The sequence below is a fragment of the Hemicordylus capensis genome, chromosome 1, assembly GCF_027244095.1.
Source record: "Hemicordylus capensis ecotype Gifberg chromosome 1, rHemCap1.1.pri, whole genome shotgun sequence".
NCBI classification, from domain to species: domain Eukaryota; kingdom Metazoa; phylum Chordata; class Lepidosauria; order Squamata; family Cordylidae; genus Hemicordylus; species Hemicordylus capensis.
Window position 1 is genome coordinate 270385696 of NC_069657.1, and position 16270 is coordinate 270401965.

Genomic DNA, 16270 nt, shown 5'->3' on the forward strand with positions numbered 1-16270 from the left:
TTCCAGCTTGCCACTGAAGTCCAAAATTGGCAGTTGATAGTCATTTATACTGCAATTATAACAATTTCATCAGATTGCGGGGCCAAGTATTACAAGTAGCAGGCCAGAGCACTGTGAGATAATTTGGCCTCCTATCCTTTGAAATTGGGCCACATTTCATTTTATCACTATAGAAAAATCTTACTGTTGGGTTAGGAATATGATGTTTGCATGCATGTATGTATATAGGTATTTACTTAACAAAGCATTTATAAGTCACTTTTTCTGCCAAAAATGACACACAAGACAGTGTCCAAAACACAATCTGTTACTTGGCATTATTCAATAGGATATTTCCAGTTAAATTGATAAACCAATTCTTAAAATAATTGAGATGGTCCTGTGAACAGGTCAATTGACAGTATTAGGGGTCAACATGTCTTCATTTCCTCATCTGCTATAATATTCTCATAGTATTTTGTGTCAGATAGAATTCACACAACTTTTCCATCCGCCACACACAAACTGAAATTGCTTTTGAGGTTTCAATTTTTGAGGTCTCAGTTTATGATGCAAACCATTCTTGTGAACCCTTTCTGAAGAACAGGTTTACTGCAAGTCACTTTGGAATTTCCCCTTCACAGTGAACTGGCTGTTATCTGAACACCAACACAAAATATTTGTGCTAACATTTGCACCTGGATCCCCTATAAAGACATATTTACTATGTGTATATACTGTGTAAAACTGCCAGTCCTTTGTCACAGGTGGCATCTTTACCATAGGTGGCTGTTCATGAACCCCGCCACCTATTAAGATCAACTGCAGAGGTCCAGTTGCAGTTACCACCAGCTCGATCGGTGGCGACTAAAAACCAGGCCTTTTCTAGAGTGGCCTCAGGACTTTGGACTGCACTTCCTAATGAAATTAGAGACTCTCCTTCTCTGGATGCTTTTAAGAAGGACCTGAAAATATACCTGTTTAGTCAATCTTTTAGTTTATAGTTTTAAAGTTTTAAGTTTTAGAGTTTTATCTGTCAGTATTTTAAACTGTTTTGATTGTGCTCGTAATTGTTGCGATTTTAGATTGTGAACTGCCTAGGGACTTGTGTATGACTTGTGTATGGGGTGGTATAGAACTGTATTAAATACATACATACATACATACATACATACATCTAACAGGTTAATAAATATCCACATATTATCTCTTTTCTGCAGCTGGATTGCCTCCTTGAGTCAGAGGGCCAGTTCAGATGTCACCTGTCTAACCATGCTTGGATCAGCAGAAACATAGCATGGGCTTACACATTTACTTCTCCCCTGGTATGCACCAGTTCCCACTTGTACTTTCTGATTTGCAGTAACCACCCTTTACAGGGCTCTGGATTAGAAACCATGGCTGCTTTTGGACATAGCATGAAACAAAAACTGAGGCTAATTCTTGAACCCGGGTATCGTCCTGGAAATGGTCCTGCAAACAATCTTCCAGCTCGGGTTGGGCAACCTCCAGTTCTAGGGCAGAGGAGCTCCTCCCTCTTCCTGGTCCGCCAAGGCATAAGAACATAAGAACAGCCCTGCTGGATCAGGCCCACGGCCCATCTAGTCCAGCATCCTGTTTCACACAGTGGAAGGCAGCATCCTAGCAGGCTCTGTAGTGTGTGCATCACCAGACTGCAGGCAAGGCAGGGTGGCAGCCATTGGCCACAGTCTTCAAAGGGGCGTGCCCAGTGTGATCATACCTTTTTGGTATGGACCACCATCCCTTGACAAGGAAAGGGCATTTAAACTCTTTCCTGCACACCACTTGCACCACCACCATCGCAAGCGTCCCACAGCCACACAGTCTCACACAAGCACAATTACTGGTAATGTGGGGATGGAGATGGCACTATTTTTCTGTTACTCCAGGAAGATATCATGATGACTTCCTAGGAGGGAATATGTATAGGAGGGCAGGAAAACGATACGGGGCTCTGGTCTACTGTGACAAAGGAAGCTCTTGAGATGGCAGACCTAGTCAAAGCAATCCAGGGACCCCCAACACACTCCTGTCCCCGTGTTGGCTTGCCGCCTGGGGATTAGCCCTCTCATGAGGGGGCCAGTCCATTGGGCCTCCCAATTAGAGATTCCGTGAGCTTTGAGTCTCCATCAAACTGCACCCTGATTATTTAGACCACCCAACTATAGGGGCCCCCAATGATGTGGGGCCTCTGGAATATCTGTCTAAAAATAAAGCTCATACTCCTTGCCTTCCTCTCTACACTCAACTCTTACCGACTCCCAAGGATTCTGGGATACTCCATCTGTCCAGCCATTTCCCTGTGAGCACAGTTTGGCAAGGTCAGAGATGGGTCCTAGTATACATTCAAAATTCCTGGTGGGAACGACATTGCGGTGTATGCAAATTGGTTGCCATGGTGAATTGCAGGTGAGGGGCTCCCCTATTGTTAGTGATCCCTGGCAAGCAGGGTGGCTGTTCTGGGCAAATATCTACATGTATATGTACCAAAGGATGACCAGACTGCCAGAATGAGTGCAAGATCTAGGACCGAAGTCTCGTGAGACAATTAGATCTTGCGAGAATTGCCCCACGCGAGGGGCTATATATAAACCCAGAGTGGCCTATAATGAGGGGTCAGTCTAGGGCTGCCGAGGGAAGGAGCTTTGTGACTCCTTAAGGTACGTGGAGGTGGAATTTCACTTAGGCAGCCACACCAATGGGATATCGCTCCCCAGTAGCCATAACTCTGAGGCCACCTGAAGCTCTGCTCATGGAGGGAGAAGAGGCTTACACCATCTACATGCTTTCGGATGACCACAACATGGAGCTTCTGATTCCTTTGCCTCCAGTTTGGAATTATGTGCAAAGGCCACCCATCAGTTGAAATAAGCATTCAATTCCAATTTGGAGGGAAACTAACGTTAGCTGTTACAATACTTTAGTCATAGCTTGATATCCTGATTGTACTCAGAGGTGCACCAAGCTGATTTGGGCACCTCCTAGCCACAATGCACCCCCCCCCACATGAGGCCCCCTGAAACCTTGGGGGGGGCTCACCAAACCTCCATTTTTTCTGTTATTACAGCTGCCACGTGACCAAGGGGTGGCTGTCAGGGGTGAGCAGAGCAGTCCTTCTCCGCTCCCCCCCTCCGACGGCTTGCAATGATCTCTCAACTGCGTAGGTGCACCTTGCAGTTGGTAGAAGATGCTGGCATGAACAGACGGGCCCAGTGTTGCTCCAGCCGCCGCCGGGGGAATGGGAGGGAAGAGCGGAGAAGGACTGCTCTGCTCACCCCCCAAGAAGCCAGTCCTTGGCTGCACGGCGGCTGTAATTTTTAAAAAAATATGGAGGTTTTGCAGGGTGGCTGCCGGAGGCCATTGGAGGCTTCCCTAGACCTTGAAGGCCATGGTCCGGGGCTCCAGGGTCTGGGGATAAGAGTGCCTCTGGTTGTGCTAACTCTACTTCTTTAACAAATGAGAGTTCCCTGAATTTTCAGGTAGCAGGTTGCTGCAGTTTGTTCTTAGTGGAAGCAAAAGCTTTCATTCTCCTTTTCTTACAAATAGAAGTGGGAGCACACTAGGCTGAGCTTCACCGCAGCTCATTTGCAACAAGCATTCACGCCTATCATATAATTAAAATATTAAAAATATCTTTTGTTTAAGAGGAGGGTTAAGTTGCTTACAATTTCACTCATACTCCAGAAAGCATGGGAATTGCAGGTCAAAGCAGACACCTTTATTTCTCTGCCACATAAATGGTAAAAACTTCCTTGTGTATTAAGTTGGCTTTACAAATTAAGCTCCATGTAGCCATACTTTGCCTTGGACTTTTAGCTCAACATTGGACTGGATGTATCAAGGCAGGGATGTACCAAAAGATGTACCAAGGCAGAAATTCAGCAGGTGCAACTTTCTTAATCATTTGCTAAAAATGCATGTGATGAATTTCTGCCTGATGCATCTTTATAATAGTGCTTTACCTAAAGACCAACAATCAGAGTAAATCTTAATCTAAATGTGGGAAGAGAGATGCACTTTTCACCTGTTCTTACTCCATATATTCCTGGTTAATTCCTGGTACTGAAAGCAGATGGCAGACTCTGAGCTCTGGCATAAAGTAAGCCCTAGAAAGAGAATGGATACTTATTGAGGTGGTTCACGATCAGTGGGAACCGCTGAGATGGGGTTTGTGAGGAGAGCGGGCTTAACCCGCTCTCCTCACAGATAACCCGTCAGTTGGCTGCGGGCGGCCAAACCGGCCGCCCACACAACTGCCGGCTCCATTACGGAGCTGGCGGGGACTGGGGAGTTCAGGGGCCACACAGCCGCCGGAAACGCCAGCATGCCCTGTGCGAGTGCTCAGGGCATGCTGGAGAGACCCCCCTGAGCTGGGAGGCTGCATTTAGCCTCCCCGCTGGGGGTCTCCTAGTGAATTGCTGCAACAACTCACGATTAAAAAAGCCAGGTTAGCAGAGCGCTTGCTCCGCCAACCTTGGCTGAGGGGAGGGGTATTCAAGTGGGTGACCCACCTGAGAACAACTCGGCTCAGCTGCAAGCCCAGTGGTTCTCACGGCCATACCAAATCGGGCTAGACTCCCTTAGCCCGATTTGATATGACCGTGAGAATAGCCTCATTGTTTTACTGCTTGCACAAATGATCTTTCTTAGATTTTTTCTCCCTGATAGGTTGCTAAGAAAAATGGGTAGACTACTGTATCAAATGGAAAGCTAGGAAATAAAATCTTAAACTGCCCTGGCACTTGATACCAGATATTCTAACCTAGTATCTAAAACAGCACATTGTGCACCAGATCTCTCCAGGGAGCTGGCAACAAGATGGCAAATGTGGTTCAGTGTTAACAAGTGTAAAGTGATGCATATTGATGCAAAAAAAAAACCCCAACTTCACACATATGCTTTTGGGGTCTGAGCTATCAGTGACTGATCAGAAGAGGGATCATGGGGTTGTGGGGGACAGCTCATTGAAAGTGTTGGCTCAATGTGCAGCAGCTGTGAAAAAGGCCAATTCCATGCTAGGGATCATTAGGAAGGGGGTTGAAAATAAAATTGCTAATATTATAATGCCCTTATTTTTTAAAAAAAAAACTATGGTGCAGTCAAATCTGGAGTACTGTGTAAAGTTCTGGTCACCATACCTCAAAAAGCACATTATAGAACTGGAGAGGTACAGAAAAGGGCAACCAAGCTATCAGGGGCCTAGAGAACCTTTCTTACGAGGCAAGGCTATAATACCTGTAGCTTTTTAGTTTAGAAAAAGGATGACTGAGGGGCGACATGATAGAGGTCTATAAAATTATGCATGGTGTGGAGAAAAGTGTGTGAGAGAAATTTTTCTCCCTCTCTCAGAACACTAGAACTAAGGGTCAAGCCATGAAACTGAAGGCTGGGAAATTTAGGACTGACAAAAGGAAGCACTTTTTCACACAGCACATAATTAATCTATGGAATTCTCCACTACAGGATGAGATGGTGGCCACCACAGGATGAGATGGTGGCCACTAGCTTGGATGACTTTAAAAGGGGCTTAGACAAAGTCATGGTGGACAGGTCTATCAATGGCTACTAGTCTGGTGGCTGTGGGCCACCTCCAGCCTCAGATGCACTATGCCTCTAAATACCAGCTGCAGGTGAGCAACAGCAGGAGAAAGGATGTGCCATCAGCTCCTGCCTGTGGGCTTTTTAGGGGCTTCTGGTGGGCCACTGTGTGAAACAGGATGCTGGACTAGATAGGCCTTGAGCCTGATCCAGCAGGGCTGTTCTTGTGTTGTTCATTGTTTCTCTCACACTACTAGAAATACTTGAAGGGATTTTCCAAACATATATCTCTAACACTTGAGGGGCACAATAGCTGACCATCCCTCCCTGCCCATCCCTTTCCTTCTTCCACAAGGAAAACAAACCCTCACTTTGGGAAGAGAGTAGCTGGTAGCAGAGGGCTCTGGCAAAAATTAATTTCTTGCTAAAGGAGGGGACCTGTCAATTCTCTTACATCTTCATGGGTGTCCTTCTACCTACTGCTACCTTGTTGCCCTTCCCCCAAGCAAGGTAAGAGGGGGAAATAGTAGTCTTTTCCAAATGGTAAGTCATTTCAACTTCAGTGCAAATTCTAATGGGAGATTAAATGGGATGTCCAGACAACCCTAAAGGACATTGCGTATGTTCTTAGCACCATCTGCTGACAATTAATGAAAAAGCTGTGCCTTTTCAATACTACTTTTAAATGGTATTGAAAAGACACAGGTTTTTCATCAAATGTCAGTGGATGGTGCTTAGAATTCATACGATGTCCTTGAATGTCATCTGGACATCCCATTAAATCTCCCATCATAATTTTTGCTGGAATAAATTACCATCTGGAAGACCCTGATAGCCGAGGGTAGAGTGGGGTATAAGCAGAATCAAGGCAGGGTGCTTTTCAAAGTGGCCAGAGCAATCCTAATTGCTGCAATTGAGCAGCTTTGCTTGCATGATCAACCACCACTTCTTCAAATTGTTGTATCCTTCCATTTTCATGTAAGAGGATCCACATTGTCATCTGAGTTTGTAGTTCTGACATTATATTATTCATCTGGGTAGACTGCATGAGCAAGCAGAGGCTTGTTTAAGTTTCCTGCCACTGTAGTGCCAGAAGTGGTCTGAAAATAGATTTTGAATCTACCATGTAGAGACAAGAACAGTAAATAAAGCTATACTCACTCATAAAACTAACTTAGAAATGTACCTCATTGCAAAGAAAATTCCCTCTTCCTGTCTGTCATAGAGAGATAGATAGATACATATACATATACATATACATATACATATACATATACATATACATATACATATACATACATCTCTCTCTCTCTCTCTCTCTCTCTCTCTCTCTCTCTCTCTCTCTCTCTCTCTCTATATATATATATATATATATATATATATCCCCCTATGCAGAAGAAAATCTCCCTCAATCTAGGAAGGCCATTTTTTGTACTCAGTTTGGAGGTGTTGTTTTATTAATAGAAAAAAGTATGTAATATGGTTGCAATGGGTCACAGAGTGGGGTATTTTATTTATGACCACAGACAGATTCTAAACAAAAGTTGCAGTACTCTTTAGAAAACTTAAAGGACTAATGTTGAGAACAAGGTAGGATTGATACAAGGTTACAATCAAGCAAGATTGCTATTGGATCTAGCAAACTATTGGATAATGAGGAAAGAACAGTAATTTATTACTATTTACTCTTTATTGATGTTTAGATTAAGAGTAGCTCCCACATATAGTGAGGAACATACAAAACAAAGAGGCAATAATTATTTCACCCTAGACACATTCACTAAAGTAGGAAGGACAAAGGAAATAAAATGTCATTCTACCAGGAATGAACTGTATACGACTATGCTAAACATAGCAATAGAGTGTGATTAAGTTTTATATACCATCACAACAATCAGGATTTACCCCCTTTATTCTGACCTGAAACCCCACCATTAGTTGATTTAATTTTTATCTTATATTGGCAAGAAGAACATAAGAACAGCTCTGCTGGATCAGGCCCATTTAGTCCAGCATCCTGTTTCACACAGTGGCCTCACCAGATGCTTCTGGGAAGCCCACAGGCAAGAGCTGAGGGCATGCCCCCCTCTGCTACTCATTCCCCTGCAACTGGTATTTAGAGGCATCTTGCCTCTGAGGCTGGTGGTGGCCTATAGCCCTCAGACTAGTAGCCATTGTTAGACCTGTTCCCCATGAATGTAGCTAGACTTCTCTTAAAGCCATCCAGACTTTTGGCTGTCACCACAACTTGCTGCAGGGAATTCTATAAGCTGATTATGCATTGTGTGAAAACGTACTTCCTTTTGTCACTCCTAAATTTCTTAGCAAGCAGTTTCATGGGATGACCCCTGGTTCTAGTGTTATCAGAGAGGGAGAAAAATTTATATCAACTTTCTCCACACCATGCATGATTTTATACACCTCTATCATATCTGCTTTCAGTCATCTTTTTTCTGAATGAAAAAGCCCCAGGTATTGTAGTCTTGCCTCGTAAGGAAGGTGCTCTAGGCCTGTGATCATCTTGGTTGCCCTCTTCTGCACCCTCTCCAGTTCTATAATGTCCTTTTTGAGGTATGGTGACCAGAATTGTGCATAGTATTCCAAATGTGTCCATTTTGTATAAGGGCATTATAATATTAGCAGTTTTATATTCAGTTGCCTTCCTAATGATCCCTAGCATGAAATGGGCCTTTTTTTTACAGCTGCTGCATATTGAGTCTACACTTTCAATGAGCTATCTACCACGATCCCGAAATCTGGTGCACAATCAGCTGTTTTAGACACTAGGTTAGAAGATCTAGTATCAAGTGCAAAGGCAGTTGAACACCTTATTTCCAAACTTTCAATTTGGTACAGTAGTGTACCAATTTTTCAGGGAGAAAAAATGTAAGAAAGATCATTTGTGCAAGTAGTAAAACAATAAGTATCCATTCTCTTTCTAGGGCTTAATTTGTGCCAGGGCTCAGAGCCTACCATCTGCTTTCAGTACTAGGGAAACATATACTGTACTACTACCTTCCATACCACAGCTTTGACCTATTATTTCCACTTGCTTGTGACTTTCAGCTCTCCAACTTTGCCTTCCTCAATCACCCCTCAAGTCTACTTGGGGTGTACTACTGGACCCGGCTCTGCTTTTGGAAGCTCAGGTGGAGGCGGTGACCAGGGGTGCCTTTGCACAGCTTCGGCTAGTGCTCCAGCTGTGTCCCTTTCTCGAGAAGGCAGATCTGGCCACAGTTACCCATTCCTTAGTCACGTCATGGCTGGATTACTGTAACGCGATCTATGTGAGGCTGCCCTTGAAGAATATCCGGAAACTGTAGCTAGTGCAAAATGCGACAGCTAGGGTTTTATCCGGAGCTGCCCGATGGGAGCACATCACACCCATTCTGAAAGAATTGCACTGGTTGCCAGTTCGTTTCTGGGTCCAATTTCAAGGTGCTGGCTTTGACCTTTAAAGCCCTTAATGGTTTGGGCCCGGGGTATCTGAGGGACCACCTGCTCCCAAGGGTTGCTGCCCACTCGAGGAGGTCATCTGAGGGGGTTCTGCTCCAGGTGCCGACAATGAGGGAGGCTCGGCTGTTGTGCATTCGGGACAGGGCCTTCTCTGTTGCTGCCCCCAGACTCTGGAATGCTCTCCCAGTGGCCATTCGCTCCTCAGACTCCATCACAGTTTTTAGAAAGCTTCTTAAATCTTGGCTTTTTAACCAGGCTTTTACATGATCATTTTTATTGCTGCTTCTATGTGATTTTACCTGTGTGTAGTTTTTTATGCTTGTATTTTATAGGTTTTAAATTTGGTTTGTTTTTATATTTTTAGCTTAATATTTATTGTCATTTTATTGTATGTTTTTTAACTTTTGTAAACTGCCTTGAGATTGTTTTTAATGAAAGGCAGTATATAAATTCATAAATAAATAAATAAATAAATAAATAAATAAATAAATAAACTGCTGTCCCACATGATTCTTCCTATTTTTTCCTCACCTTTCTATTTTTTTAAAGCCCAATTTCTAGTTTATTTTCCGGGACATTTTAGTACTTAGGAAAGCCTCTCTCTCTCTCTCTCTCTCTCTCTCTCTCTCTCTCTCTCTCTCTCTCTCTCTCTCTCTCAATCTCTCTCTCTCCCCCCCCTCCCCCCCAAGGAAAGCCCCCCTCTCTCTCCTTGGAATACACATTACTCCAAAAATGGCTGCACTATGGATTTTTATAACGGCCTTATGATATTAGGAGTTTTATTGTCAACCCCCTTCTTGATGATTCCATGGCCTTTTCCACAGCTGCCACACATTGTCCACAGCATTTTCCACATCTGCCACACTTCCAATGACCCCAAGATCTCCCTCAGGTCAGTCACCGATGACCTCAAGATCTTTGTCCACCACAAGATATCTGTCCACCATGACCATGAGATCTCTCTCCTGGTCAGTCACAGACAGCTCAGATCCCATCAGCATACATATGAAATTGGTTTGGGTTTTTTTGCCCCAACATGCATCACATTACACTTGCTTACATTGAACTGCATCTGACATTTTGTTCCCCACTCCCCCAGTTTGGAGAGATCCTTTTGGAGCTCCTCACAATCTGTTTTGGATTTCACTACCCTAAATAGTTTGGCCTCATCTGTAAATTTGGCCACTTCACTGCTTACTCCAACTTCTAGATCAGGGTTTCTTTCATATCCACAATGGATATGGCTGCAGATGATGGGAGTTGGCCCCCATCAACATCTGGGGGCCCAAGGTTGAGAAACCCTGTTCTAGCTCAATCACGAATACATTAAAAAGCACTGGTTCCAGTAGAGATCCATGGGGGACCCTACTTCTTGAACACTTGAAGGGCACAGTTTATTTTTGGAGTGATCACCTTGCTCTGTGTGTGAGAGAGAGAAAGAGAGAGATGGGAGCCAACTAGGTAGCGGACATTAGAGAGCTAAAACATAAACTGCTGAAAATCCTCCATTTCAAAAATGTAATCTGTTTTTAACATTAGTGGTGGTTTTGTTAAGCAGAATCTCAGAGTGTTTTCAGGAAGTGGAACAAATATGTCTTTAGGCATGTTACGTTATCTATCATAAGTAGTTGCACTCAGTTATGATCGATGCTGCTGAATCTCCTTGTAAACGCACAGAAGTTTTGCCCTGGAGATGTAAAATAGTTACGGGATCCTGATGCCTAGCTCAGGTGCATATAATTGCATTATGTGGAACATAACATTGTGGAACAAAATTACTGAGCATTCAATAAAATAATATTTGTAACAGCTGGCACATTTTCGCTTGGACTTGCTTTAAAAGATAGAGCTATTTCCCCATGATGTGCTTGCGCCAAGCCTGCTATGATTTCTGCACATATAACTAGCTTCATAGGCTTTTGCAATATTTATATGATTTTATCAAAGGCAGTTTGTTTTATTTTATTTTTATTTTATAGGCGAATGGTTAATTCTGTTTAAGAATGAGTATATTGCAGAAGCCTTCTAAGCTGTTTTTTTTTTTTTAAAGGGGGTTGATGTGGGTAGTTTTGCACATTATACAGAAGCAGTAGCAATGAAAGCTTTAATATTTCTTAGGTTCTATGTATTTTATTTTAACTTTCTGGTTTTTATGTTGATTTTTTAAACTGGAATCACCTGCACCAAACATCAGGCAACCATATAGGAGGAATAAGTGTGGGGTGGAGTTTGGGAATGGAATCATAGTACAAGACCCAGCCCTGACCCATCTGAGAGTCAGAAGTTGAGCTGATCTGCAATTCCCCTCTCATTTTACAAATTTTCTGGTTGCAAATATAGAGGCAGGTTCAGCCATTTTTTCAGTGCAACCTGAGAAATTCTGATAATTTTCTCACTACATTGGCAGCCATAAATTTTTAGCAAAGAAATTTTCTTACCCCATTGGCACAATTTTTACCCAGAAGTCCATGTCAGTGTCAGTGTCATGACTATTGTCAATCTAGGCACTACCTACTGACCCACCTCTCCCATCCAGTTACATCCCGTCTGGTTAGATCTTCTCAGATGGCCCTTCTGTTGGTCCCTGATTTCCGAGAGGTTCGGGGTGCTAGGACCCATGAAAGGGCCTTTTCAGTTGCTGCCCCACTTCTCTGAAACGCCCTTCCCCTGCAGATTCATTTAGCTCCTTCCGTATTGATTTTTAAATCTCTATTGAAGACTTTTCTTTTTCACCAGGCTTTTGCCTTGTAGTTTACCTATCTGGTTTTTTCTTTTTTGTTAGTTACTTTAGTTTTTAATTTAGAATGTAATTTTAATGCTGTCTTGCTTTGTATGTTTTTGTACACCGCCCAGAGTCTTCAGAGTGGGCAGTATATTAAATGTTTCTAATAAATAAATAAATAATAAATCTGGATAGGCCCCATCTGATATAGTGAAAATTGTTGGGTTCTCATTTTCAGGTTGGGGCACAAATTGTTCAAGTTTTGTGACAAGGTGGCTCACCGATGGATGTCCCTTTTCCCTTTTTTGAAAAAGAAATGTAACATGCCTTTGTGGGTGGCTGCAGCAGCAGTGTTGAAAATGCTGAAGCTCCTCCCAGTGGCTAGCTCTGTCTAGGAGCCATTTTCCCCAGAATGCCCCAAGAATGATGTTATTTCTGAAGGGGTTCACTGTAGATGTTATTTACATGCCACATTTGTTGTTTCACAGGGATGTGCATCACCAAAATGATTTGGATTGTACTGTGTCCACTCACGATATTTTTTTCTTTAAGGACACATACGAAGATATCAACAGCCATTAGGGAAAATGCTATGTTGGAATGAATAGGGAAAGTTGCTCTCCTCCTTCAAAATAGAAGAGACCAACGGCCTGAAAGGGGCCTCTTTGTACAGTTAATAGCAGGGTTGTTTTTGTTTTTTTTAATGGTATGTTGTATTTTAGATGTTTAACTGAGATTTTAAAAGTTGTATGTTAGCCACCTTAGGACTATTGCAAAAAGAGGAGTAAACGCATAAATAAATAAAATTTAAAAATTGAGAATTGGGGGATCAGCCATTGTCAGAACATAGTGTCCACAATTGTATGTGAACAAGGTTCTTGCAACATACTGGAGCTATTCTGACAATCAGTGGAAAGTGGGCTAAGGGTGCTTAGCCCGCTTTCCACCGATCGTGGGACTCACTGGGCTCACAGCCAAGCTCGGTTGAGTCAAAGCGAGTCACCCGCTTATGTAGCCCTCCCCTAAGCCCAGGTTAAATAGCAATAGCAATAGCACTTACATTTATATACCACTTTATAGCCGGAGCTCTCTAAGCGGTTTACAATGATTTAGCATATTGCCCCCAACATTCTGGGTACTCATTTTACTGACCTCGGAAGGATGGAAGGCTGAGTCAACCTTGAGCCCCTGGTCAGGATCGAACTTGTAACCTTCTGGTTACAGGGCGGCAGTTTTACCACTGTGCCACCAGGGGCTCCTTCCACTGCGCCACCAGGGGCTCCTTCAGAGCACTGAGCACTCCGCTAACCCAGGTTTCCTGATTGTGAGTTGCCGTAGCACAGCTCCACGCCACGGCTACTCACGAGTAGACCCCCGAGGGGAGGCAAAAAGCTACCTCCCGGCTCCGGGGGGGTCTCTCCAGCATGCCCTGAGTGCTCATGCTCGTGCAGGGCATGCTGGAGCTTCTGGGGGCTGATTGGCCCCCGCTCCCCCCCAGCACCCGCCGGCTCCATTACGGAGCTGGCAGTCGTGGGGGCAGCCGGCTCAGCCGCCCAGAGCAGACTGTCTGCTCATGTGCAGGGAGAGCAGGCTAAACAGGTCTCACTGATCGTGAGACCTGCCACACTGTGATAAGGAACCATGAAGCAGGATTTCTTCTTGCTCACTCTAATAATAGCCTGAAAAGGCTACAGAGCTCTTCTCATGATCAGTGAGAAGAGCTCCGGGGCGGTCTGCAAGGAGAGAGGTTTACACTTACTCTCCCTGCAGATGATTGCACTTGCTTCCCTGGGCGGGCAGATCACCCGCCCAGACGGCTGGCTGTTGCTCCCTGCAGCTCCAAGGGTCAGGTGCTGGGACGTGCATTGCCCTGCCTCCAGAACTCCAATAATGCACTGCATGAGTGTGCAGTGCATTATTGGGATCTGCCTTCCCTCTGTGTGTGCCCGCCATGGCTGCAAGCAGCTACGGCTGACACACAAGCAAATAAATGAGGTTAAGGCAGCACTCGATCCCTTAACATCATTTTAAAGGGAAGCTACTTAGATGAGTTTGTGGCCATGTAGCCTCGGGGTTGGGCCTGATCCTGGAGTTTCACATGAATGTGAAAAACCAGGCTGGGCTCCCTTAGCTCTGTTTTGCATGCACATGTGAATAGCCTCTACATATGAAAGGCCAGGCTACAATCCTAAACACACATCTTTAGAAGCAACAGCACATTTACTCAGGAGTAAGTCTCCTTAAATTTTCCTGAGATTTACTTTTAAATATATATGTTAGGATTGGGTTGAAACATACATAATAAAAATATGCACATGCACAGCCCAGCCCGGTCAGGCTGCACATGTGAAGTACTGGGATATGCATGGATCCCAGTGCTGTCCATCCACCTGACCCTTCCTTTTACCCCAGCCTTTAGCCTCAGTTAAGGGCATGAATGCAGCCTTAACCCCGGTGCTGGGGTAATGTGTATGGGGACACAGTGGACCGGGTCTCACGATCAGTGAGACCTAGTTTAGGGCGCTGAGCAGGAAGAGAGCCCTGGGTGGCCGGATCGGCCACCCACACGATGGCCGGCCCCAAGATGGAGCTGCAGGGGGGAGCAGGAGCTGCGCAGCCCCCACAAGCCCCAGTGTGCCCTGCACAAGCGCGCAGGGCATACTGGGGAGACCCCTGAGCCGGGAGGCTGCTTTTAAGCCTCCTGGCCAGGGGTCTACACATGAGTAGGTGCAGCGCAAAGGCGTGGCATGGCTACTCACGATCGCAAAAAGCAGGTTTGCAGGAGTGCTTGCTCTGCAAACTTGCTTTTTGCCAGGGGTTCTCGAGCGGGTTAGCCTCTCCAGAACCACCAGGCTCGGCTGTGAGCCCGGTGGTTCTGACAACCAACAAAAATCGGGCTAGCCTCTGCTAGCCCAATTTTTGTTGGTCATGAGAATATCCCCAGAGACAGGAACCTGTTTGAGCTAAAACCCTAGCAGCATCAGATCTCAGCTGCAATGTCTCATAGTGATCATGGTGTGTGTGTGTTTGTGTGTGTGTGGGTGGGTGGGGGGGTTAGGGTCAGGGATAAAAGTGCTGGACTCCTCCCCTCTTTGTTCTTCCAGTGTTAGTCCCCATTTTGTCTCTCCAGAGATGGCTGTTTGTTTAGTCTCTCTCCCCTTTCAGCCTTACTCTCAGCTTTATTATCCTGTTGTAACTTCTAAATAAATCCTTGTGGTTCCTCAAACTTAAAGAACTGTCTCCAGACCTCCTTCTTGGCTGAATTCTCCCCAAACTGGCTTTGCTCTGCTATTGGGGTACTGAACTGCCATTCTTCCCCTAAAAGGGTTATTGGGCCCAGCACCCAGCAACTGCACACTCAAGAAGTATTCATAGTAGATGCAATTTTGATAGGATTGCTGTTGGATAGTTTGCCACATTACTGTGACTAGTGCCTTGGAAGTCAAGGAGGAGGCAGACTTACAATTTGTAATTAACCGTCTAGAGAGTTTGTGCAGAAGGGATGATAGGCAACCAAAGGAAAGTGAAGAAAATGCATTTCGAACCTTTCAAAGAAAGAGGAAATGTTTATTTGTGAAAGCCCCAAATTCTTGCAGAATAAGTGTCCTAAGAATAGAGTGTGCAGACAAAAGCTAAACAAAGAAAGTTACAAAGAGATTGAGTCATCTGGGAACACTATGGACCGGGTCTCATGATCAGTGAGACCTGGTTTAGGGCGCTGAGCGGGAAGGGAGCCCTGGGCGGCCGCATTGGCCAACCACACGATGGCCAGCTCCGAGACAGAGCTGGTGGGGGCTGGGGAGCTCAGGGGCCGCGCGGCCCCCGGAAGCCCCAGTATGCCCTGCACAAGCATGCAGGGCATACTAGGGAGACCCCTGAGCCGAGAGGCTGCTTTTAAGCCTCCCGGCCGGGGGTCTACTCACAAACAGATAGCCCGGGTTTGCGGAGCGCTCGCTCTGCAAACCCGGGCTAAGGGGCGGGCTACAGGAGCAGGTTAGCCGCTCCAGAACCACCGGGCTCAGCTGCGAGCCCGGTGGTTCTTACGATCACAAAAATCGGGCTAGGATTCGATTTTTGTGATTGTAAGAATAGCCCCAGAGTTTTGAACTTGCAAGCAATCAGGGACTAAAGCTAATAAGCAGAGGATATAACTTGCAAGAACAGATAATTTTGGAAGCCAAGTCTGAGAAATGCAGCAGTGTCATTTGCATTGACTCAGGTGCTACAAGCAACCTGATTAGGACACAGAAACATAGGAAGCTGCATTATACTGAGTTAGAACATAGGTACATCTAGCTCAGTATTGTCTACACAGACTGGCAGTGGCTTCTCCAAGGTTGCAGGCAAGAATCTCACGTAATTACAAGGAAATCCATAAAACTCTATATGGACACTAGATTGTCAAACTGGGGAACTTTTTTGAAATAAGTTCTGGAATCTGAGACTTCTTCAGCATGAATAATTAACACTGGTCCTATTGTGTACAGAGACATATGGAAACAGCTATACCACAGTTATTTCTGTAAATGCCTCAGAGTACACATTGATCTTTAT